The 26,526-nt window shown below is 42.8% G+C and overlaps 1 protein-coding gene across 2 annotated transcripts in view; it reads left to right on the top strand.

Moving 5' to 3' along the window:
• The first annotated feature begins 270 nt into the window (after positions 1 to 270).
• SLC7A2 (solute carrier family 7 member 2) overlaps positions 271 to 26,526 on the top strand; it is a 71,000-nt gene continuing 44,744 nt past the window's right edge. For both annotated transcript variants that reach the window (XM_058669880.1, XM_058669881.1), the window contains exon 1: positions 271 to 332. The gene's annotated coding sequence lies outside the window, so the exon portion shown is untranslated. The remainder of the gene's footprint in view (positions 333 to 26,526) is intronic.

Below are 26,526 nucleotides of genomic sequence, written 5' to 3' on the forward strand. Positions count from 1 at the left end.
GCCCCAGGCGAGCACACGCCCACGTGCGCCCTCGGGCTCCGCGCCCCTGACCCAGCCCCGCGGCGCAGCGGACACCGCCTACCCCGCCGATTGGCCGGCTCGGCTGCTAGCGTCCGCCCGGGCGGAAGGCGGCCCCGGGGCGGGGAGGAGGCGGTGCCGCCCTGCGGGGGCTCAGCCCGGGCACCGCTCCTCCGGGCGCCCACGTGCCCTGCCCTCCTGGTGCCTCGCGGCAACCAGCGCTCGTCTCTTGCCGGCCCAGCCATCGAGGTTGCAGCTTGCCTGAGTCGCTCGCCCTTCGCAGCTCTCTCGGCGCGGCCGCAGCGCAGCCCCCTGTAAGTTGCTAAGCGTGTCACCGCCCGGAGGGGCCGCTAGCAAGGGGCGGCCAGGGCGCAGGGGCTGGAGGGGAAGGAGTGGGGCCGGAGCGCAGCTGCTCTCAGACCTCCTCCGGGGCGTCTTCTGCGAAGTGTCGGGGCTTCGCGGGCACGGGCTGCCGCCAGCAACCCACTGCCTCAGGGCTGCGCTTCGGGGTGCGCCTCGTCTGTCGTGTCTTCCCTTCGGCTGTCTGTGTCCCAAAGTGTCGGGGTCTGAGGCGACCGCTGAGTTCTCAGAGAGGAGTCTGAAGGAGGGAAACCGCGGAGCACCCGGTTGGTCACTCTTTGGGTCCGGGGCCACGGGTCCCTGGGCAAAGCTGGCCCCTGCTTTAGGTCCGGAACGTGGCTGGGAGTGCTGGAAGTGTTTTGACACCCAGCTGGGAACCTAGTCGGTCAGGTAAAAAGGCGTGCTGCTTGCGTTGGGTGTTTTAAAGTAAGTGGGTGTCGTTTCAAGACCCTGAGATGGGCTCCTTCTTTTTCTTCGGAACTGGAAGTGACTCTTGAGACGCAGGGAGTCTAAGCCCATCACCTCAAACAACTGTGAGCCTCTGTGGAGCCAAGTCTGTGGAGTCAGAAATCGCAGTCACAGTGTTACTGAAGAGAAATTCAGCTCAGCACCAGCCACAAGATCATCCATGGCTTTTCAAGTGGAAACAGTTACTAGATTTCAGGAGCTTAAAAAAAGTCCAGTCTTTCGAATACTTACGCCAAACTGTCTAGTAATGCCTTTAGGTGGCGTATGTGTTAAGGTTGTCTGGCTATTTGTACAGAAATGCTAATCTCTTTAATGAGGGGATATTGTCAGATCTTATTCAAACAGAGCAATCAGTTGGAATCCCGTCGCTGGGCCTGGGAAGTTAAGAATGTATGAGTGTGTGGCTAAGACCTGGTATTTTTCATTTTTGACTCAGCTGGTCTTTTAAAGTTATGCCTCCTTCTTCCCCCTCATAATTACCTCCAAAAGGAAGTCAAGCGTTTCATCTTGACAGTCTTCCTGTAGGCTGTGTACAAGGTAAGCATATACTTCTGTTATTTTAGGTTTTGATTGATTAGGGTATTAACTGAATGTTTTTATGGTGCCCTGTGCAGTGTTTCCAACACAGGTATGTAGACAGGGTAAACTGACCAAGTTGGGCCGTTTTCCTTTGTGTCTCTATCCTTAGCCGGGTTAGGACCCTGCCAGCTGTACCCTTGCAGTTCCGTCCGGGATCTGGAATCGCACCACTCTACTGTGGACCACTAGGTTACTTCCACTGGAGGAATGAGAGCATTCTAAATTATAAATGTTCTTATGGTTATTTTGTAATATTAGACTTTTTTCCATTTTTTAAATTGCACCAGAGCAATGTAAAGGAAGAGTCGCTTAGTGCAGGAGAATGTATGAAAAAAGCTTCCTTTCATGACTAAAAAGTTGCTAGTTGGCTCTTCTAGCTTGGAATCTTGTTATTTATTATGATGTCAAGCTTAATCAACTTTAATACCACGCCGTGCATTGCTTGGGCAGGTTATTTACCTTAAGGCATTTCACTGTATTTTTTAGGATGTGCCACAACCTTGGAGGCCAGCATAAAGCTCTGTGGTATCTACAAGGATTCCTTTTGCAAAGTCCTTGGTCTCTTTGAACACGTCAGCAGGGCCCTTCAGTTCCGGAGTGTCTGGTCCTTGTCCCTCTCTCCTTAGAGTCGGGAGCCTGTCAGGGGCTAGAAGGCAGAAACAGGAGATGCCGTGGCTGTGGTGGCTGTGGTGCTGCAGGACAGCTGAGGACACCCGGGGACATCCCTCTGCTTTGGCTGTTGAAGCCTGTGCGTGTGAAGAGTTGAGCAGTTGGTGTTTCCTGGTTTTGGACACAAATTTGCTCACCTGTGTGAGGGGGTGGTGCCTCTTGGCCAGGTGCAGGTGGCCCACCTTGGCTCACCTCGCCTGTTTCTCTAGCATGAAGTCATTACTATTTGTCCTGGGTCTGCTCGGCCTGACACAGAACCCTGTGGCCGGTTCTTCTCCAACTTTTCCAAATGGGTTTTCCCACATGGTTTTCATCTGGTTTCTGTCCTCCCATCTGTGTATGTGCGTGTTCTCTGGCTCTGTTTCTTTCTCTGTGTGTGTACAGTTGTTTGCTGTTTTTATTTGGGTTCCCTTTAATCACCAACATTGAACACACTATCTTGAAAACGCCCGCGCACTGGTTTATAGACAGCTTGTGAGGCAACAGATGTTTAAAGCAAAAGCAGTCTCTTCAGTTGCGTGTGTTTCTTAATAGTGGGGAGTGTCATGTGCAGTATTTGCATGGAATTCTGACAGACTCCAGTTACTGTCTAAAGGACTTTGAAATTCCAGCTGGTTAACTTAGTTGCTAACCCTGTAAGCTGGAAATTCTAAACCACAAAAATAGAGCCTTGGCCAATGAGAAAATGAGTGAGATGGGTTTTTTTCAGTATTTTCTGCTTTAGTTGCTTTAATTCTAATGTGGGCGGCACAGTGTGTGTTGTGTAGCCATGTGCTTTGTGTGTCTTTATTAAGGTTGAAGGCTGCCAACTTCACCAATCTGACAGAGCGAGTTTTGAGTGGCTTCAATACATTTCCTCCTTCTTCGACAGCTTCCAGATTCTGGCAAAGAAAAGCAATGGAGGGATTCCCTGGTTGTTTGGGCAGCTCTGTTGAGGATTTAAGTGGGTGGGGTTTTCTGTTTTGTTGTAAATGTGTGAAGGCTAACCCCTCTAAAGAAATGACTCCAGTGCTGTGGGTGCCAGAAAGCCGAAAATGGACACGTATTCTGCTCTACGGTTCTGTCATCCCGAGCAGATGTACTTGGCAGTCCAGCTTCCCTGGTCCGTAGGTCTGTCCTGACCCTTTGTGTAGTTTCTGTCGCTTGCCTTTCTGCCTTTGCTTCTGGAAGTGGCATCTGTGGTGGTGGAAATGTGCATACTACCAAAGTAAACCAGTGTTCATTTCCATCAGGCTCAACTTCAAATGTTTCTTAAAAAGCACAGCTCTTAACATGCCTAACCAAGGAAGCAAGCAATGCACTATTGATCTGTGCACGCCAGTGGATTGTTAAACTTTAAATATTGCTAAAAAGAACCTCTGCTGCTCTGCTGTTCTGTTAGCCTCTTCGCTGGTAAGTATAATTAAGTATTAAAAGTTGGGAGTTCTTGTGGCTTTGATTTTAAGAGACAAGTTCTGAAAGTGTGGATCGGGTTTCTTCCTGTACAGACTTTAGTTTGGGCTGCTTTTGTCACAGGTGGTTTGCTGTTTCCCTGGGTGTGACTGGATATGATACCTTACTGTAAATCTCAGGGTTTTTTTTTATCTCGGATCTGATACTGAATGGCAACATCAGGCTAGAGTGTCTTCGTGCTGCAGATGTCGTGTGTTTGATTTTATGCCTTATCAAGAGAATAAGATGAAAGAATATATCTTTACACTCATTCCAGTGCTGCCACATGCTACCCCTCTCACTGAAAATCCAAGCCTCATGTGGGATTCTGCAGGGAGATGGATGATGTGAGAACATTCCATGACCGCTGTAACAGGAGCTTTAAAAAAGCATGGCTCCAACTATTTCAGATGCATTTTTAGAATATTTGGTGGACAATACACAACAAAGAATTTTTATGTCTCTTGTTGATACTTACTGGTTTTTTCCATAGTTGTGGGGAAAATCCTCTTGTAACCCACACTGGCTTCAGCAAGACTCCCTGAGTCTTGATACAGTTGCATCTAATATGTGCTGCTTACCCCATGCAAACTCAGTCTCCATTCTTCTTTGAGTCATAGTATATAAAATTTGTATGAAATTTGATGTCACTGAGGGAGACTCAGCAACACTGCATTCGTATGCCGTTATTTATATTTTTGCTTTTTTCCCATTTTGGTGAGGTCAGGTTTCAAGATAAATGGGTCTGTTTCTCTAAAAAATGGATGTTTGTCTTTTCAAAGAGCTGAGTAATGAAGTAAAACTTGCAGCTCACCTTTTATTCATTGTACTTCTGTTTGGTCAGAAAAATTATTACCCTGCTAATAATTAGAAGATAAAAATTGGTTGGAGTTTTGTCTTGGCTATAGCTGTGGATTTGGGTATCTTGCTGTCAACTTTATAAATAACGATGATCAAAGTCAACTAAAGGAATTAATAGTTACTTTAGATTGAATCATAAGAAAAAAGAATCTTTTTGGATTTAATATTATTTGCCTTCTCTCTTAATATGAACTTGGGGCAGGTTTTCTAAATGCAGTACAATTTGTACTTTTAAAAACCCATGCTCATACTTGGAATGTATTGGAGAGTGTGTGGATCCTTTGGATCGTATTCCTTCTATTCACCATTCATATTGTCTGGGTTCTAAAAGAAAGCGTGTATTTCGGGGCAACAGCTTTTTTTTTTTTTTTAAAGCTAGTGTGCAGGATTACCCTTTCCTATCATGCAAAATGTCTAGTGTTTAAGTGCTGTTTTGATGTACTAGGAGTCCCTTGGAAGAGGAAATAGGACTTTGTAGTTTTGAATCTAATAATATCCTATGAGATACTCTGTTAGAAGTTTTCCATCATCAGGGATGAGTTAATCCCTTGTGGAAGAAGACGTGTTGTATGTAACTGTGGCCTAGATCTAGAGACTGTAGAGAAGTGAAGAATAAATAATGAGCTCTGTGCCCTCTGGTTGTTGACCACCTGCTACAGGAGATAGCAGGGACACATATTCCAGGAGTGAGACAGGTAATATAAAGAGTTGAAGGTGTCTGGAAGAAAGACAACAATCCATGCCAAACTGGGGGAAAATGTCTTATATTCCTTACAAACACTAAATGCTTAATATTTGATGTTTTCATCATTGTTGCTGCTGTTGCTTCTGAGACCACACTTTCCTTTCTCACCTACTTTTTGGTAACATGTAGCTCTGTAGCAGTTGAAGTGCTCTGAATTCCATTCGTGATAGTTCTTTGCTGCACAGCATTGTTAAGGCAGTGTTGGCTCTAATCTGGCCAATAAAAACGATTCATTGTAGTGTTTGGGTTAGGTGATAGGTAAATATCCTTTTATTATTTTTATTATTCTTTCTAAATACATGAATAAATAAAATGTTAAGTGAATTTTCCCAAAATATCAGTAACTAAATGTTTACAAATTTCTTCTTTGTATTTTACATTCACATGATGAGCTTTTTTGTTCAATGAATTTTTCTCTTTTCCTTCAGAAGGATAGCTATCTTTGGGTGGTGTTTTTTTCCGCATCTGAAATCAGCCTAGTGTTCATGTTCATAATGCTCTGGTTTCTTTTAAGTGAAGGATACTTATTGTTTATACAGGAGAGTAGCAGTTCACAGGATGTCTATTATGTGCTTTAGGTGTCTCTCCTGATAAAAATGAAGCAAAAACAAAGAAAAAAACCAACTCCTTCTGATAGTTTGTATCCTCTGGGGTACAGAATGTCTCTGGGATGGGGTCGAAGCCTATTTCTAAAGTCAAAGGCTACTCTATGCAGACATTTATCTGCTTTACCAATCATGTTAAGCAATGAAAGTTTGTGTTTGACTCCCAAGAGCAAGTTTCAAGTAGTTTCTTTAATCTCATTGTCATTTGAACTACTGTTTGGGATACAGTTTTGTTCCTGAATTCTGGAGAAATCTGAAAGGAGCCAGGGCTTTGACACTTGCACATGAGGGCTCATAAACACTCTAGTGTGTTTTGGCTGCAGCAGCCTACGCAAGAAAATCAAATTAAATTGGCTCTTATTAACCAAAGTGGAATTACTGCTTCATCTCTTAGACTTACCCTCTTGCATTGATCTTGCCTTTGATGAAGGAGTTGACTAATGAAGAACAGGCTTCATTCAAGTTTTATATCTTGATCAGCTTCAAAATAAATGGCATTGATTGTGATGGTGAGTCTCAGCTTGGCATAAATATTGAGCCCCAGCTCTGTGCCTTGAACGTTTATTCCAAGTGGTGAATGTGCCAGCAGGCAAGTAGTGCATGAGAAGCTCTTTGGATCACACTTGAGTTTTTAGGGACTCAACCAGGTCCATGAGTAAAAGTCACAGGGGATTGAAATCTTATCTTCCAATTATTTACTTTTAAATTATTTCACAATGTCAGCTCTTGAATTTCAGTGGTATTTTAAAATGTTTATGTAATTATAATTGGAAAAAAACTCATGACAGATTTGCCAGTGGAGACATTTGGGGATAAAGTGAAAGTCATCTTTTTTTTTTTTTTTGTCAGTGGCTAAAGTAACTTTCATAATTCTACCAAGCATTCTGTTGCACTTCCTTGTTCAGTCCTGGGCACGTGAGTATATTCAGTGTGCCTCTCCTCCCAACCCTTTTCTCTTTGGCTTTTATCTGTATTGTGGACTCACGTAAATAAAGTTGGAGTATAACCTAAAGGTCACATTCCTTTTAAGTAGAATTGCATTAGTATTTACAAATAGATTCATTTTGCTTGAGCAATCTCTGAAATTTGACCGTGCAACCTTGTAAAGATTGAATAACTGAGTCAAGTAAGAAGAAAAGAGGTTCAGGTTGGAGAAGATGATGTGAAGATGATGTCTCTTACAGTCCTTCCTAATGAGAGACAGCTGTGTTTGAGTTTCCAGTACTTTTAATTTTTTTGATACAAAAGCTCCTCCTCTGCTGTGGTGCACTCTCATTCTGATGATACTTACAAATAGAGGAGGAAAGAAGGGTGCGGATATCACAGTAGCTATTTTATATATCAGTAGCTGTTTGAACGATCTGGGTATTTCTGATGGAAGCATCCATTCTCCTATTCCACCTGGTTCATTTGTAAAAATGAGGGGGCCAATGCTATGACACACAAGGTAAAGCTGCCCCCGCAACACCTGCATTCTCTAAGAGTGCTGGTTCATGTCCTGGATGCTCTGCTTCCGATCCAGCCCTCAGACAATGGGCTGGGAGAGCAGTGGAAGATGGCTCAAGTGTTTAGCCCGCTGCTACCCACATGCTAGTCCCAAATGAAGCTCCTGACTTCAGCCTGTGCAGGTCTTTGTGGCCATCTTAGGAGGAAACCAGCAAAATGGAAGATTCTCTTTGTCTCTTTCAAATAATTTTTAAAATGTGTGTATTATAAACCACCACTCCAAACAACTTTATGTAAACTTTCTAAAAGTTCAGTATCGCCTGACTTGAATTCAGTGGACAGCGAGGGTTTCAGGAACCCCAGGCAAAAACCTTGTGATACAGAAGCCAGGAGTTCCTGCAAAAACATCTGAAAAGAAAATCCTTTGTGACAGGGTGGGTTTGCTGCTGGGGGTCTCCAAGGAAGAGCTGAAAACTGACTCCGAGGTAGGTGTGGTGATGCCAGAGGTGCTTGGTGCATCCGAGAGCTGTGAGATAGACGAGATGGCCCCTGTGACTGTGTGGCGGCAGAAGCAGTTCCCAGGCTGTAGCGGACATCATCAGACTGAAGCCTGAACACTTTGGACATCATCTGCCAGCACTATCACCATTTTCCCTCCAAATTCTCAGAATTACAGACTGCAGAGTCTGCCTCTGTGATTCCAAGTATTAGCTGAGATCATTTTAATTGAGCATTTGTAAGTGTATCTGTAAGCTGGAAGGGAAGAAAGATCACCCTTAGGTTGACATTGGACATCTCATCTTGGAATCCTGCTTGCCCTGGAGGCGAAGACGCCTGTGTCTTCCTTCAGAGTTCCTGGGTTCAAGGTACGCTGGGTTCATGACCCCAGCTTCCTGCTAGTGCAGATCCTGGAGATAGTCTTGATGACTCCAGTCAGTGGACGCCTGGTAACCATATGGAAGACCTAGATCGAGATCCTGACTCCTGACTTTAGCCCCAGGCATCCACCCACACTGTTGCAGGCATTTGGGAAGTGGGCTAGCAACCACTGTCTCTCATAAATAAAGACATAAAGAAGCCAGTCTTGCTGCCTGACTGTCAGTCTGATGTGGATCTTGTGGAAATGTCTGGCAATGAAGCCAAGAGGAGGTTCTCCTGCAGAGTGTCATTGCCACAGGCACTCTACAGAGTGCCGTCAGTTCTCAAAGTGGGAAATCACAAACCTACACCTTTTCCTTTCCTTGTCATGTTTGCTTAATAATATGCCTAATGAATAAGAGGAATTTTAAAGAATTCTATGCTGACATTTTTTATTGTTTGCACCTTTGCTCTCTGCTTGGTTAGGATTTGTCGTGTTTTGTTAGCAGAGATCCTCTCTGAAGTGTACTGCATCACAGCCTCGTGGTTGTGTAGGTAGAGTGACATTTGTGGGTGACTATTCATCAGGAAAATAGTGGAGTGTTTATGTGCCAGTAAGAAACAGTAGTGGGTGTTGACAGAATTTGTAGTAGTACAGTTAGTAAAAGTTGCCTTATGCTGGTGCCTGTTTTCACTCCTGAAATTGAGCTTTTCATTTTTTAAAACAAAATGATGTCTTTGTGAGTTGACAGTACATGAGTAAGGCCTGCTGTTGGTCCCTTTGCTGTTAAAGTGGTGAGACGCTGTGGTGGTGGTCTCTAACCTCACAGTGCTATTAACACCATCCTGTGGGAAACTTGTGAAGTGCAAATGTCCACCTATAGTCTCCAGGGCTAGGTACTAAGTTCCCAGCCCTATCAGTATATGAAGCACAGTGTTAAACAAAAGATAAGCAGTAAGCTCCCGAGAGGAATGTTTTAGAATTCTCTTAATGGACAAATAAGCTGGGGCCTTGAGAGATGTCAGTCATCTGAGATTAGACAGCTAGTGACAGAGTGAAAATTACAGATCCATCATTTTGACTTGGAGAAAGTAGTGATTTGTTTCAGGCCATTCACTGTGTGTGAAAGCAAATTATAACCACTGCATGCGTTGCTGTTGTCAGATTTTATAAATGAGCATCGGGCTATAGCTTGCAAGTTTTCAAAATTGCTTGAAAATGAACATGTTTGGATAAAACATTTTAGTAGAACCATTTTTGTTAAATGGCATAATTTTATGAAAATAATGGAAATATACAGTTTTTAAAAGATCCTGTAAGTGTTCATTTAAAATCATTAGAACGTAAACCTCCAACATGGTGTTTTTGAGCAAGCAAGCTCTGTTTGGAGTGCCATTTGCTATCTTAAAAAGAAAACCTGTTACCATTTTTAAAAATTTTGATTATCATAGGTAACAGATGGTTTGCACTTAGTTCAGTGAACCAAACCAGAAAAGAGCATACTTTGCATAAAATTCTGTTGATAGTGCATTTTATCTGCACTAAAATGGATCCTATGAGTTTGCTGAATAATGACTACAATATTTACATTATTCTGATCATTTGGTCCTCTGGGATACAAGAGACATGTTTAGGAAAAACAACCTGGGGCTGTCATTTTTAAACTTTTTCTTGTAAATATTTAAAGTGCATCTGTAGTCCTGTTTGTACTAGGTTGCTGACTTCAGGTATTTTGTGTGCTGTGTCCACATTTAAAAGTAATTGCCTTCACTTTCAAGTCAGTTTATGTCATTGAAATACTGGAAAAGATAGTGAATTATTTCTTTCTAAAGATTTATTTATTTGGGGGCCTGACACAATGGCCCAGCAGCTAAATTCTCACCTTATATGGACTGGGATTCCATATGGATCCTGGTTCGTGTCCCGACTGCCGTTTCCCAACCAGCTCCCTGCCTGTGGCCTGGGAAAGCAGTCGAGTACAGCCCAAAGCCGTGGGACCCTGACCCATGTGGGAGACCCAGAAGAAGCTCCTGGCTTTGGGTTGGCACGGCTCCAGCTGTTGTGGCCACTTGGGGAGTGAACCAGTGGAAGGAAGATCTTTGTCTCTCCTTCTCTCTGTAAATGTGTCTTTTCCAATAAAATAGATAAATCTTTAATTAACAAAAAGTTAATAAAATGAAAAAGAATGAGCCGTTCCTTCATTCAACAACATAGTTTTAATGCACTAGATAGAAGGCCAGGAGAATAAGTAAAATTGAACATCATAAATTCTTAACTTCACAAACATGAAGCAAAATTCAGGCTGTTTTCAGGAACTGGAAGAAAAGTGCTCATTTGGGCCCGGCGGCGTGGCCTAGCGGCTAAAGTCCTCGCCTTGAACGTGCCGGGATCCCATATGGGCGCTGGTTCTAATCCCGGCAGCTCCACTTCCCATCCAGCTCCCTGCTTGTGGCCTGGGAAAGCAGTTGAGGACGGCCCAATGCGTTGGGACACTGCACCTGCGTGGGAGACCTGAAAGAGGTTCCTGGCTCCTGGCATCGGATTGGCGTGCACCGGCCTGTTGCGGCTCACTTGGGGAGTGAATCATCGGACGGAAGATCTTCCTCTCTATCTCACCTCTCTGTATATCTGACTTTGTAATAAACATAAATCTTTAAAAAAAGTGCTCATTTAAAAAAATTAAGTGTAATTTTATATTGTAAGATAATAAAAAGGAAAGCCAGCAAATTTTACTTGACTCCAACATAGTGATATGTGTACAACCGACTTTTATGGTAGAGAAAGAAAATTTTTGTAGGACATGACAGAATTTCTCCTGAACTATTTCCTGAGCTGTTTTGCACATTGTTAAAGGCATGATATACAACATTGCTAGCTGTAGTAAATCCTGAGATTCTCAATTCAGAAAAGTATTATACTTCCTATCAAATGGAGCTATGTCCGTAGGTCTACATGATTTAAGGTGGATCAGTCATTTTATGTGTGTGGACATATCTTGGGAAGTAAAAATTTCCTAACTGGTAACATAAATGATAGTATTTTTACATTTAGAAACCATGAAGTGTTGAGAATATCATTAATTTGCAAAAAAAAAAAAGCATTTTTTCCTTAACGTTGAATCCTTGATCCTGTGTTGATTTTTCCAGCGCTGCCTCAGTGGCTAGGAAGAAGGGGGTGGTTAGAACATCAGCAGAATGCTTAGGTTCCTTTCCTGCTCCTCATAGCAAGACTAGCAAGGAGCCCATTCTCTTGGATTATTCCATATCTTCTTCCACCAAGAGCTTCCTGGCGTCTTTTTGGACCACTCTGGGTCTGTTGGCTGTGGCAAATGTTGGGGACCCTGAGATGGTAGAAGGGTATTCCCCTTGAGATATGGCCGTGCATGGCTGGCAAAGCACTTGCAGCAAGTTTCAATGTTATTCTTTCTTGTTCTCCTTTGTCTTCTTCTAGTTAAAAGGGTAGGTGGACAAGCTAACCCTGAGTCCAGTGGCTCCCCGGAGAATGGATGACCGAGGCAAAGCTCTTTGTCCGTCAAGCTCTGTGTGTTTGCCTTCATTGTCTGCTGTTCTTGACACGCAGGTTGTGTTTTCTCTTATGGTTAAGATCAGCCTTGCAGAATGTGGTTCTGTGTACCTGCCATGCACTGTGGGGAGCTTGCTGGCATGTGAGACAGCTGTACTTTGTGGCACAAGAGGGACCTTTCTGCCATCCTACCCCTTATTCATTCTCTTAGGCACCTTTGTCATCAGTCCCACTCTGACTGTTAACTGCAGGATGGTTGACAACTTTTTCAGATTAGAAAAGCAATCCAACACTAAGTGTAGGGATTGTACTTCACCTGCCAAGTGTTAGAAAATCTGATCCTCATCTATTTATGCCATGAGGTTACTGTTGCTAGGAATATCTTTATGCCTGCTCAGAAAGGCTGGAGTGGTGTTTCTTGTCCCCTCTTGGTTGTAAGTTTTAGATACTGCTTTCATGAATGACAAGGAGTGGAAGGGGTTTGTTGGTTGGTTGATTGTGGAGGATACGTCTTTACAGAATTTGTTTTTCCAAGATGGATTAATTTATTTGAAAGATAAAAGGACACATCTCTTCTATCAACTGATTCACTCCCCAAATGATTGCTGTAGACAGGATGAACCCCAAGAGCCAGGAACTCCATCTGGGTTTTCCACATAATGGCTAGGGCCCAAGAACTTGGGCCATCTTCTCTTGCCTTCTCAGGCACATTAACAGGGGAGCTGAATCAAAAGCAGAGCAGCTTGGACTCAAACTAGTGCTCTGATGGGAAGTGCTGGGATTGTAAGTCATGACTTGACCTGCCTTGATACTGGCCCCCTTGAATAACTTTAAAAAAGAGCCAGTATGGGCTAAGTGCAGGATTTGTTTCAGACAATAACAGTTATGGTGATTTGAAATCCTGTTATTATTTGTCTGACTGTTAACTGTTGTACAGAGTATTCGAAGACTAAATGGATGAGTTGGGTTTGTGTCTAGTAATCTTCTAAAGTCTAACATTTGATGTATATTAAAATATTATGTTTAGCTTTTCTGACAGAGCATAGAACAGTTTACTTAAGAGAAATAATCATTTTTATAATAATTACTAGATATTTTTGTGTTTTGTAAGTGGGAGCTTTACAAATCCCAAACAACCTTCATGTTTGAAAATTCTCATGCACATCCTGAACCTTGAAAGTTACAGTTTATAATGTCAGAACTCAGACTAGAACCACAAACGCTTGTGTGCTTTCCATGACCACCCAACACACTGCATTGGGGAAGCAGTGATTTCAAAGCAAACAATTTGCAGCGAGTTGTTGGCTTACTGGCCCAGAGATGAATTTAAAATGTTATACTTTCGTTTTTCTTTCTTTTTAAACATAAGCATTCAGTTTCTGTGAATGCCTGCCAAGTATGGGACTATTTTGTGTGGCTACATACAGATACACACAGAAAGGACATGTTCTTTGAGATTTTGGAATTTACATACCACATCAGACTTACTATGGCTCAGTATCTGGGACAGAATAACAAATCATAGAGTCTTTTTGCTAAGATCCTATAGATGTGAAATCCAATATCTGTCATAAAAACAGAATCCACAGAGTTTCCAGTAAAAAATATGAAGCCTTTCTCAGCCTTCACCAGGTGGGATCATTGTGGTAAATACATTATACATAAACGTTATCACCAAAACCGTTGGTTTTTAGAAACTACTTGTTTTTATTTAAAAAGCAGAGAGAGATCCTTCATCCACTGGCCTACTCTCCAAATGGCTGCAGTGGTCAGAGCTGAGCTGATCCAAAGCCAGGAGCCAGGAGCCTCCTCCTGGTTGTCCATGTCGGTGTAGGAGTCCAAGGACTTGAATCGTTCTCTGCTGCTTTCCCAGGCCATAAGCAGGGAACTGGATCAAAAGTGGATCTGCTGGGACACAAACTGGCACTCATATAGGATGCTGATACTTGCAGATAGAGGATTGGCTTGCTATGCCACTGCACCAACCCTATCAAAACCATTCTTAAGTGTACAGTAGGGTTAGTATACTCACATTGTTGTACAACAGATTTCTCCAGAGCATTTTAACCTTGCAAAACTTGAAACTCTGTGCCCATTACATGGTAACTTAAATTTTTGACTTCTCCAGATTTCCTTCTTCAGACTTATCTGAGTTAGAAGAAACATGATTTTGTTTAGTAGAGTGTCCTATCTCTGCTCCTACAATTCCATAATGATTTCTTAGGAACTATTGCTCTAATCAGCCAAGAGTGCCTTGTGAAAAGAATTAAGTTCTGCTTTTCCAGATTCATGAATTGGCATCTACCTCGGGTCTTGGATGTATAATAGTAGCAAGGATAAGGCAGTGGGCACTTACTCTGTGCCAAAGGTTGCAGAAATGAGAACTCTGTCAGTGTGAGACCTGAATGTTCTCAGTAGTTGGTACAGTTGTTATTTGAACTGCGTCAGTAAGGGAACATTACTTTTCTGGCCTTGCAGGAGATGGTTTTATGTATGCTAGGGATGCATGGTATGGAAGCTACAGTTAAAGGCAGTGCCTGTTACTCTGAGTTAGAGATTCCATAAGCAAAAGGAGAGGGGGGAGGGAATTACAGTTTTTGACATTAAAATAGAATTGTTGCATCAGATGAACCTTTAAAGAGATGTTTACCAAATCAGTATTTGATCTGAATAGTGGGTATGTAAATGGTGTAATTCCCTTTGATTCTTTTCCAAAGTCCATACAAATGCCGCTTTTGGGGAGAATGAGGAAATTGGGATGAGGAAGTTTGGGGCAGTACATAAACGTGGATGTAAGCTACGTAGCTGTGATTTGATGGTTGGCTTAATAAACATATACTGAGAAATATAAACTAAGCTTACTTTTTCAGCCACAAAAAATAACCTGTAACCTCAAATCATAGATTAGCAGTACCTTAGGCAACACCTTTTATACAATATTTCTGAATCACTTGACCTCTGTTTAATAACAGCAAACCAGTTGTTCAGCCTACCCATTAAGACTCCTGTTGAGACATCTACATGCCATATAGGGAGTGCCTGGGTTCTAGTCAAGAATGTGCTCCAGTTCCAGCTGCCCCTTCTCGCATACCCTGGGAGGCAGCTGCTGATGGCTCACATGGTTGGGTTTTTGCCACTCACATGGGAGAACTGGATTGGGTTTCAAACTCCTGGCTTCAGCCTGGCCCAGTCCTTGCTATTGCAGTCATTTGGACATAAGTCAATGGGCAGATAGAAAGTAAACATCTCTGTAAGTAGATTAAAACATTTAAAAAGTAATGGTAGAACTTTGACCTCGTTTCCTTTGTAGTGAATAGCTTCTTATGGATAAGAATGCATTTTATTTTTATATGAAAGGCAGTTACAGAGAGAAGAAAGAGAGCGAGATCCCCTTTTCACTATTCACTGTCTAAATGGCCACAGCAGGCAAGACTGGGCTGATCTGACAACAGGCAAGGCTGAACTGGGAGCTTCCTCTGGGGTGTCTCATTGCAGTGTAGGGGCCCAAGGACTTGAAGCATCTTCCATTGCTTTCTTAGGCCATCAGTAGGGAGTTTGATTGGAATTGGCATCCACATGGGATGCCTGCATCATAGGCAGAAGCTTAACCCATTGAGCCATGGCACGTGTGTGTGTGTGTGTGTAAATAACTTGCAAGACAAACTGAGACAAATACATACATATATATATATATCTTGTTAACTTTTATTTTTTTTAACAAATCCAAGATACCAGACACAGCAAGTGAGCCACACAAGAGGCTTTCGGTGAGGGAGGCAGTGTGGAGTAGGGAGAAAGTGAGAGCAGAGCAGAGAGACAGACAGACAGACAGATAAGGAGCAGACAGAGGATGAGGAGGACAGAGAGCAGGCAAAAGAGAGAAAGAGACAGAAGGGCAGAGACAGCACAAGGAGAAAGAGGAGAGAGAGAAAGAAGAGCCGAGGGAGAGGCAGAGAGCACGAGGAAAGAGAGTACAAAGGGAAGAGGCATATTTATGGCCTCGAGGTGGGTATAGGAAGTGCCAGGTCAGGGATTGGCAGATGCAGCTGTAAGTGGATGCCAGGGACAAATGCCTCAGGGGATTGGTGGAGCGCACAGTTTAAACCTGAGGTCACTAAGCTTAATTAGGCAAGTGGGCCTTAAAGGGATTGAGGACTGTGAGGTTTACGGTAGTGCTGGGTAACCAGGTATTCAAGAGGACTGAGACCTGGGGGATTTAAGGCAGTACTGGGTAAGCAGGTATTCAAGGTGGCACTGAATCCAGGGTGGTGGGGTCAGTCTCTGGGACCACTCTTGGAGTTACTCCTTATAGAGTTCCCTTCTGCTGGCTTGTTTCCCAAAGTCCCACAATAGCGGGGACTGCGCAGGATTGAAGTTAGCAGGTGAGAATGCAGCCCAGTTTTCCTGTGTGAGTGGCAGGAACTCAGTGTTTAAGACAGCACTTGCCTCTTCCAGGCTGCACAAGGAAAGCTAAAAATGGAAACAGAGTGTGGACTCAAATCCCAGTACTCGTACATTGCACAGAGATGTCCAGCCAGTGGCTTAACCCTAAGCCAAACACCTATCCCCAAAATACTTTCTGTTAGGAATGTTTCTGTTTTGGGGTTTCATGTATTAACTGCCCTCCCACCACTTTTGAAGGGCAGAATGAAGGGGGAAAGAGAGTGAGAATGAGACTTGCTTGCTGGCTAGCTATCTCCCGTCTGCTGGGTGAGTTCCCGGAATCTCCAATGGCAAAAGCCAGGGGCTCGGTCCTCATCTCCTCCATTGGTCCCAGCTACTTGGGCATCCCAGGGTCTGCACTGAAAGGAAACCAGAGTCGGGAGTTAGGACCGTAGAACCCAGACCATCCAAACTAGGTCATGGACATCTTTACTAATGTCTCGACCGCTAGGATAATGTTTTGCCTCTATCTTTTATATCCTACCTTTTATTTCTGATTTCTCTTTTATGATAGTGCAGCTGTCGTGTTTTTTGCATATTGTTATTCATATTTGAAGAATGGTATCTCTAATTCTTCTCTTCCCAAAATTGGAAATAAGTTCGATATGGAGATAATGCTGACTTAAATGTTTTAAAAATTCTTTTGTTTGTCAGATACTTTTCTTCATTTTATTGTCACAATAGTTCTGTGATGTTTCAAAAATGAGGAGACCGAGGCTGCAGATCCCTGCCCAGGTATGTGTGGCAGGTGACTCTCTGTGCTGTGGGTTAGACTTGGAGCTCTGTGCACTCTCTTGGCCACAGCTGCATTCCTGTGTGCTGGACACCTGCAGTTCCTTTATTTTTCTGGGTGTCGATGTGACCTCCAGACCCCTCATCCTCTGACACTTCAGTAATCATACTTGGTGGCAAAAACCAAGCATCCATTCAAACTGTGTGTGAGTCTTTGAGGAGACACAAGTGAATCAAACAAACTAACCCCCTGCCCTTATGAAGCCTACAGTCTGAGGGTTTACATGCTGCTCAGGCCCGTGGCCCCACAAACCACCTGCAAAAGTGTTCAATGAGGAGAGGAACAGGCGTTGTGGTGCAAGAGGTTGAGCTTGCAGGCATTGGCATCTCATATCAGAATGCAGGTTCAAGTCCTGGCTGCTGCACTTCTGATCCAGCTGCTTGCTAATGCACTTGGAACAGCAGCAGAAGATGGCCCAAAAGCTTGGACTCTGTCACCCTTTTTGGGAAACCAAGAGAAGAAGTTTCCGGCTGTGGCCTGTCCCTGCCCCAGCAACTACAGCAATTTAGGGAGTGAACCAGCAAATGGAAGATTGACTCGGTCTCTCTCTCCCTCTCTGTGCCTTTCAAACAAATAAACATCGAAAAAGAAAACAAGGAACAAAGGCTTTGTGCTATTAAGTTGGAATGGAAATTTTGTATGAAAACCTGCAGATGTATCTGGCATCTCTGTTCATTTCCCAGTTTTTATCGCTTCATGGGTTCCTTCAGTTGATTACAGATAATAATGCTATCTTTAATGGAATTATATCAGTTTATTTCTAGACACGAAAGAAGGCCACAGGAAAACGTCTGGCAATGAAAGAGAAAGGTTCCTGATTTTATCAGCAATCATTTGAAATAAAATCTAAGCAAAGTGAAAAGACAGAAGGCATTTTCAAAGCCAAAAAAAAAGAACTGTTTGCTCTGAAATATGCTTTGAATGCAGGAATATGGAACAAATTGAGGTATTTGGGAAATGAGACATGGATCAGAAATGAACTAGCTAAGTTATAAAATGCATACAGTGTTTTAGATTAAATGGCATATTTCCGTAAAAAAAGGTAGAAGTCATCATTGTTTATTGCCAGTAGCTTTGTCATGTTACATCATTGGAGGTTTTGATAGCTAGAGGAGATGAGTTGCATTATGTATTATGATTCTGACATAGATAGGCCATAATGTTTACTTTTTATTCCTTGCCCTTAGGCATTGATTTCCTCTACTGCTTAAGTTCAGATAATTACTGCATTTTCAGTCCTGAGGTAGTAATGATTCATAAACTTGAAAGATTAAAACCTATTGAAAATGCAGATTTATTTATTTACTATATTTATGTAGTAGAGTCAGGTTTCATGTATTTCATATGTGTAGTTTTCCACTCCCCTCTTTTTTCTTTTAATTTTTGCCATAACATATTTTCAGTTCCCATTATAGTCACAAGATTAATCCTCCATTTAATAAAACATTTGAAGATGAAGTTTTAAAAATTCCAAAGTTTTTGAAATGTGTTTTTGGTGATAGATGACCTTCACAATTTTTTTTCTGATTCTGAGCACACTGCTTAACACTCTACTTCATGACCTGAGGGTGGGAATTTTTCCTGAAGTAGCCATGATGTTTCAATAAAGCAGTATAGATCAAAAGGCAACCGTGTTACAGGAGAGCTTATGAATGGTCTGCTATTACTGTATTTTCATATCCCATTGTGTGGTGTAGAATGACCTTGTCTGAACATGGAATGTTCTTTGTATTGCTTTATTTCCCTATGTGAGAATCTGAAATATTCCTTTTTTTCCCCCTTTCACAACTTGTAAAACCTAACAGTGTTCTACACTCATGGGGTCTGAGTTTCTTTTCAGTGTGCTATATTGAGCTGGATGATGTAATCCTGCTTTTACGCAGGCCAGGCAACAAGTTTCTTTACTCAAGGCACACTCTGGTTAGTATTTCATCTCGGTTTAGAATGTGTGCTTCAGAACTGGGCTATTTATTGGTCGGGAACTGCCTGTGCTTCACTTTCTGGGATGTGATAATTAACACTTTGCTCGTCAGAGTCCTCTTTCTTAGTCTAGCGTTTAGCTTAGGAAACTTTGAGCTCTGCAAGAGGGGTAAATGTCATGCTTGTCTCTTTGGACAACACGAGCCAATTAAAAACATCAAAATAGAGCCAACCTTAAACCGTTGGCTTTTTCTTTTTACTATGAGACAGCATTACATGGCTTCTAAAATGCTCGTCTGTATTATAATCTGTTGTGGAAATTTCTGAGACTTGAATTTGCGTTGCTGCTTGATCAAAATGCCATAGGTTGGGCGGTTTAGACTACCGACATCATTTCCTACGGGTTTGCAGGCTGGAAAGGCTTGTGATCAGAGTGACAACATGGTTAGGCCTGGCTGAGGGCTTTCTTCCTGATTGGCCAGTGGTGGCTTCTCCCAGCCTTCATACAGTGGAGAGAGCATACCAGGCCTTTCTTCTTATAAGGATAGTACTTCTGGAACTGACTTCATGGGCACTGGGCTAAGCCACTGCCTTGTGGCACCTGCAGCCCAAATCAAAGTGCTGGAAGTTCAAATCCTGGCTTTTCAACTTCCAATCCTGGGAAGGCAGTGGAGGATGAAACAAGTGCTTGGCCCCTGGTACCCATACGGGTGACCGGGAGAGGGTTCTTGGTGCCTGTTTTGGCAAAGCCTAGCCCTGGCCATTACAGCTGCTTTGAGGAGTGAACCAGCAAATGGATGATCCTCTTTGTTTCCTTCTTGCTTGCTTTTAAATAAAGTACATCTTTCTTTAAAAGGACATTAATTCCATCATTAGACCCCATTTACACAACCTCCTCTAAACCTCCCAAAGACCCCGTTTCCAAATGCTATCATGTTGGGGGTTATGAAACATCATATGATATATGGGACCTCAAAACATGGAACAACATTCCCATGCTCTTGGATAGACAAAATTAATATCATCAAAATGTCTATACTACCAAAAGCAATATATACATTCAATGCAATCCCAATCAAATTACCCACAGCATTCTTCATTGAACTGGAAAAAATGATACACAGATTCATCTGGAAACACAAAAAACCACGAATAGCCAGAACCACTCTGAAGAACAGGAACTTAACAGGGGGAATCACAGTACTGGATCTATGGACATACTATAGGGCAGTGGTTATCAAAACAGCCTGGTACTGGCACAAAGATAGACAGGAAGATCAGTGGAACAGAATAGAAACAACAGATGGAAACCCACACAGATACAGTCAATTAATCTTTGACAAAAAGACAACAATCCAAGCAAATGGGAAGGTCTGTTCAATAAACGCTGTTGGGACAACTGGTTGATAGCCTGCAGAAACAAAAAGATAGACCCAAATCTCTCACCATACACTAAGATCAGATCTAAATGGATAAAAGAACTAAAGCTACATCCAGAAACCTTCAAACTTTTGGAAGAAAATGTTGGAAACACACTGCAACACTTAGGAGTAGGCCCTGACTTCCTAAAAAGGACTCCAAAATCACTAGAAATTGAGACCAGGATAAACAATTGGGGCCTCATCAAACTAAGAAGCTTCTGTACAGCAAGGGAAACAATCAACAAAGTAAAAAAACAACCTACAGAATGGGAGAAGATCTTTGCACACTACATAGAAGATAGAGGTCTGATCTCAAGAATATACAAAGATCTCCAGAGAAACCAAAACACCAGAACAAACTGCTCAAGAAATGGGCACGGGAAATGGGCAGACATTTCACAAAAGAACAAACCCAAATGGCAAACAAGCATATGAAAAAATGCTCAAGTTCCCTGGCAATAAGGGAAATCCAAATGAAGACAACAATGAGGTACCACCTAACTCCAGTAAGCATGGCACACATACATAATACCACCAACACTTGCTGGCGAGGCTGTGGGGAAAAGGGAACCCTGGGAACTTACTTTTGCAGTACTCTTGTTAAGTTTTGACATGAGAGGCCAGTGTTGGGGCACGATGGCATAAGCTGTCACTGCAGTGCTGGTATCCCATGTTGGAGTGTTGATGCAAGTCCTGGCAGTTCCAGTGCGCATACAACTCCCTGCTGATGCTCCTGGGAAGGCAGCAGATGGTAGTCCAAGTACTTGGGCCCCTGCCACACATGTGAGCAATCAGTGTAGTTCCTAGCTCCTGGTTTTGGCCTGGCACAGCCCTGGCTGTTGAGGCTAGTTGACAAGCAAGCTGGGGGATGGAGGTTCTTTCTGTGTATCCCTCTGTTTCACTCTGCCTTTCAAGTGAAATAAATAAATCTCTTACAGGTTGTTTAAATGGGTTATTGAGGTCTCACAAAGCAGCTATGGGCCAGGGTCTTTTTCTTGCCTATTCTTGCTGCCATTTTCTCTTTGCAGGATGACCAAACTTGCTATCTGGAAAGCTTGTTCTTTCCAAGGCCATTGGTCTTGGTCGGTGCTGTGCCAGTACTAGACTTTTCTTTTGCCTTTGGCCATGCCTTCCATGCAGGAACACACTTCCAGCTTATGTGTGTCTCCCTCATCTTTACTTCCAACCCTTTATTTATTTATTTTTAAAGATCTATTTGTTTTTATTGAAAAGTTAGATATACAGAGAGGAGAAGAGACAGAGAGGAAGATCTTCTGTGCATTGATTCACTCCCCATGTGGTCGCAATGGCCAGACCTGAGCTAATCCAAAGCCAGGAGTCCAGATGATTTCCTGGGTCTCGCATTAAGGTGTAGGGTCCCAAGGCTTTGGACCATCCTTGACTGCTTTTCCAGGCCACAGGTAGGGAGCTGGGTGGGAAGCAGGACCGCTGGGGTTAGAACCAGTGTGCTGGGCCCACTTCAAACACTTTAGATTCCCTCTCTCTTTTCTCCTGCCATCCCATCTTTTCTCATTTGTTCACTTGAATGGCACTTACAAAAAAAAGCAGAGATTTTTCTGAGTCTTTTGAGTGCAGATGACTGTGTTCCCAAAACAGTTGTTCACAATGAACTCGCCCAGGCTGTTTAAAATATTTCCTATGATTTTTCCTTCATAAAGTTTTCCAGAATGATCTAGTAGGATCACTTTGTGTATTCTGGGAATGAATTTAATACACTTCTTCACAACATTGTAGAATTTCTTACTCCCCCACAATGAATTAAAAAGTTTTCTGGGGCCCGGCGGCGTGGCCTAGCGGCTAAGGTCCTCGCCTTGAACGCGCCGGGATCCCATATGGGCGCCGGTTCTAATCCCCGCAGCTCCACTTCCCATCCAGCTCCCTGCTTGTGGCCTGGGAGGGCAGTCAAGGACGGCCCAATTCATTGGGACCCTGCACCCGCGTGGGAGACCTGGAAGAGGTTCCTGGTTCCCGGCTTCGGATGGGTGCGCATCGGCCCGTTGCGGCTCACTTGGGGAGTGAATCATCAGGCGGAGGATCTTCCTCTCTGTCTCTCCTCCTCTCTGTATATCTGACTTTGTAATAAAAATAAATCTTTTAAAAAAAAAAGTTTTCTGAAAAAGGGAGTAGTGCTTTTGTAACAAAATACAGTTACTAAGCTGTATTATGCTTAGTTTTGAAAGCTGTTTGATACAGGTTTTAGATTTAGGGGCATTTGGAGACTTGAATAAATGACTAAAGCTTTTCAAACATGAAAATGTAAGTCATAGGTAACACATAGCAAACGTGTTTCAGAAGAAAATCGAAAGTTGGAAACCTTGTCAGGGCTTATGTTCCTTCAAAATATGTCAAAAACAATCAATGTGCATTTTGATCCATATAAACTTTAATAAAAAGATCAGGACCTTTTTTGATACAGAAATTTACTTGAACTTCAAAAAAATTAATTGCATATCCATCCCCATTTAATGTTGTGTGGTGAATTCCAGTGAGAGGGTTGTGTGAAGATGCAGAGCATGGCTTCTGCCCTGGGCACATGTTGCAGAGCAGGTGATGCATACAGTGCTCTAGTCCAGGACAGAGGGGACCAGCGCCTCCCCAGAGGGATCAGAGTGGCTGTCAGAGGAGGGAGGATCGCTCTACTTGACATGCTCAAGAGAAATACTCAGATAGAAGGTGGGGCTTGGAAAGAATAAAGGGTAATGTACAGGAAGGCACGAGGTGAAGGAGGCCCAGATGGACACTTCTCTGACCAGAGTAAAGTGGAATATAAGGGATATGTGGGACAGGGAGAAGAGGAGGGATAATCACAGTGGTTTCCACTTATTGAGTGCCTATTATGTGCTTGACATGATTTTAAACTTTTAACATTAACTGACGTAATCCTAAATGAGATAAATCCAGAAATATATGTTGGGGTCATGATTGAGATGCTATATGATGCTATATTTTGGCCAAGATAAAGTGTGAGATACTGTGTGATAGGATAAGCAGCTTAACATCTTGGTATCTGAATTGTAGCAAGAAGTAACCAGTTCCTAGCAAGTGAGAGGAACTGAGGGTGGTGTTTAATTAAACGTTAGATTGAGAAATCTGGAGTATTCAAAGTCCCCGGGACCAATAGAACCAGTGCCAGCATGCTCCAGAATTTCGTTTATAGGGAGAGGATTTAAAAGTTAGGAGTAGGGACAGGTGTTTTACGCAGTAGTTAAGATGGTGTTTGAGATGCCTACACTCCATATTGGGGGTGCCTGGTTTGAGTCCTGGCTCCACTTCCAGTCCAGTTCCAGCTTTTGGCTAATTAGTGTGTACCATGGAGGCTGCAGATGCCACCCACATGGGACGTGGAGATGGAATCCCAGGCTCCTGATTTTGGCCTGGCCCACTTCTGGCTGTTGTGCTGTGTGCAAGGGAGTAAACCAGGAGATATAAGAGCTCTCTGTCTCCCTTTTCTTTTTTTTCAAAGATTTGTTTGAGAGGCAAAATTAGAGAAGGAAAGAGGGAGCGAGCTTCCATCCTGTGGCTCACTTCCTAGATGGCCTCAACAGCCAGAGCTGGGCTTGTAGGAAGCCAAAAGCCAGAAATTTCTTCTAGGTCTCCCACATGGGTGCAGGGACCCAAGCACTTGGACTGTCCTCTGCTGCTTTCCCGGGCCAGTGTCAGGGAGCTGGATCAGATGTAACGCAGGACCAGTGCCAATACAGGGTGCTGACGCAGCAGGTGGTGGCTTAACTGGCTACGCCACAGTCCTCTGTCTTCCTTTCAAATGTCTAATTGTCAACGATAACCACATTCATTTTGGTTTGAAATATTTGGGAATCCCTCAGTTTTTTTTCTTAGTAATATGCATTTTCCACAAACTTTTTGAAGTGTTCTTGTAATTGTAAATTTCAGGAGAGAAGATGTATATTTAAATAGAATAGTAAATTCATTTTAAACCCAAGACTGATTTGGGATTATAGAACTGCTAATATAAAAGACATTTTAACTGTCATAGAAGTAAATCATGTTACCTGCATAAAACTTACTTTAAGTTTTTACCCTCAAGCTAAGAGATACATTACTGAAATGTCCTTTTGCAACCCTATTTCAGGAATGACATTTTTAAGATGTGATTTGCTTTGGGAAGAAAACACATAGTACCATGATGCTGCTTGCTGTCACTAATGTGCTAATATCGATCAGGCAATATATGTACAGTAAATAGATTCTTTTCCTACTTAAAAGTTGAATGGGTAGCCACTGGGGATTTGGGGGGGGGCTTTTGGAATACTTACCTTCTAGGAAAAATATACTTAAAAAGTTAAATTGTATATTTTGATGGAGGGAGGTCAAAGATGTTTGTATTTTAGAAAAATGGAGAATTTGGATGATATTTAGTATACTTTGTGTTTTTCCCACATAAAAAAAAAACCTGTAGATGCTCAGTCTTTGTTCTTTGTGACTGATAGCCAGAGGGCAGCACGAAGGGTTCTCCCTCTTCGTGATACTTGATTCAAAGCATGAAATTTGGGTCCTGTTGATTTGTATAAGCTTGGCTAAGAAATTACCCAGAGGGAGTTTGCTGCTGCGGCCATGCTAACTCCTCCCAGCAGGGCATCTAGAATTTTGTTCCCAGACCCAACTACACTATGAAGCAAGCCATGTCAGGACCGCAAGGGAGATCTACAAACCCCCATGCCCAGAGATGCATGGCTGGGCTGTGGCTGGTTTTCAGCTTTCTGAGCAGGCTGCTGGGATTTTCTTGGCAAAGGAGGAAAATCAAAGAGGCAAAAAAGCCTTGAAGAAAACCCAGCTCTTGTGTCCATGCCCAGAATGTTGCATGGCTGGCATGTAGCCAGTTGTACAAAGAAGAAATCCAACCCGAAAGTGGGGACAAGTTTCTTGGTACTTTTGTTTTCTCATTTAAAGATTTCTATCAACCAAATTGCACAGTTTCTACAGGCATTATTAACCCATGACCATGCCTCAGGAAGTTGTATTTGAAAAATTTTTTTTAACTAAAGTAAAAAAAATCCTTAAACCTGTGCCTTTAATGGCTGTAGCTGCACAGCTTCTTCTTTTAAGAGAAGGGAAAATGATCCCAGCTATACTTAGAACCTTGGAGATATTACTGGCCACAACTTGCAGAGCCAACCGTGTATCCTGGGACTTGTGTGTTTTTTTGCAGTCATTTATACAACCCTGGTAAATGGCTGAGAAGAGAGGTTGAGAAGGATTCTTTTTTTTTTTTTTTTGAAGATTTACTTTGTTTTTTATTGGAAAGGCAGATCAGATTTATGAAGAGGAGAAACAGAAAGATCTTCTACCCAGTGGTTCACTCCCCAAATGGCCACAATGGCCAGAGCTGATCAGGAGCCAGGAGCTTCTACAGGGTCTCCCAAAGGGTGCAGAATCCCAAGGCTTTGGGGCATCCTCTACTGCTCTTCTAGGCCACAAACAGGGAGCTGGAAGGGAAGTGGAGCAGCCAGGACACAAACTGGCACCCATAAGGGATCCTGGCTCCTGCAAGGTGAGGATTTAACCATTAAGCCATCACGCTGGGCACCTAGGCATAATTCTTAGCACATTTTGTCACATTTTCTCAGGTGATACATGGAGAGTAGCATGTGTCCTTACTCTAGAATGCCCTCTTTGTACCTGAGTGTTTGAACACCGTGTTAATACAAAAGTACTATTAGTTCTAGCTAAGGTGAAGTGAGACACAGTGTCCTTTGTGGCTTCAGAAGTATCCCGTTCAAGATGCTCTTCCTAGACCCCTGCCTGTGTTGTATGACTGGGTATGATGATGAGGGCTGGTGTTTGAAGGGGCTGTTGACAGCAGGAGTTTGATGCAGTGGTGAGATGTCAGCTGGGTGGAGGGATCCTGTCACTCCTCCAGAAAAGTGACCTCTAGACATACTACAGAAGACTGTGAAGTAAGCTTCTTAAATTTCTTTTTTTCAATAAATCTTAATTTTTACAATGATTGCATGGTGGAGCAGGGTGGGAAGAATCGAGATTTAGGGAAAATTGGGTGTACTCATTGCTTCCAAATCTGCTATTTCTTCTTGTTGTTTGTGGGGGAAGGGGAAGGACAAGGGAGGAACCACTCATGACTTTCCATGCGTCCCAATACCCAGGGATGAGGAACTGCCACCTCATGTCAACCCAGAGTCTCAATGTGTACATATTCAAGCTACTCATGTCTTGGGTTTTCTGCCACTGACAAAAAGGGTACCTTGTGGTGATAGTGGGAAATAGAATTGAAAATAGGTACAGTATTTAAAAATTTTTATTTATACTGAATAGTGTTCTAAACAAACCGGAGTGGACTGAGTCCTAAGATAAAGGTGTGAAAACATCCAGCACAAAGGTTCCAGGGTCAC

This window comes from Ochotona princeps, chromosome 11, assembly GCF_030435755.1.
Source record: "Ochotona princeps isolate mOchPri1 chromosome 11, mOchPri1.hap1, whole genome shotgun sequence".
NCBI classification, from domain to species: Eukaryota; Metazoa; Chordata; class Mammalia; order Lagomorpha; family Ochotonidae; genus Ochotona; species Ochotona princeps.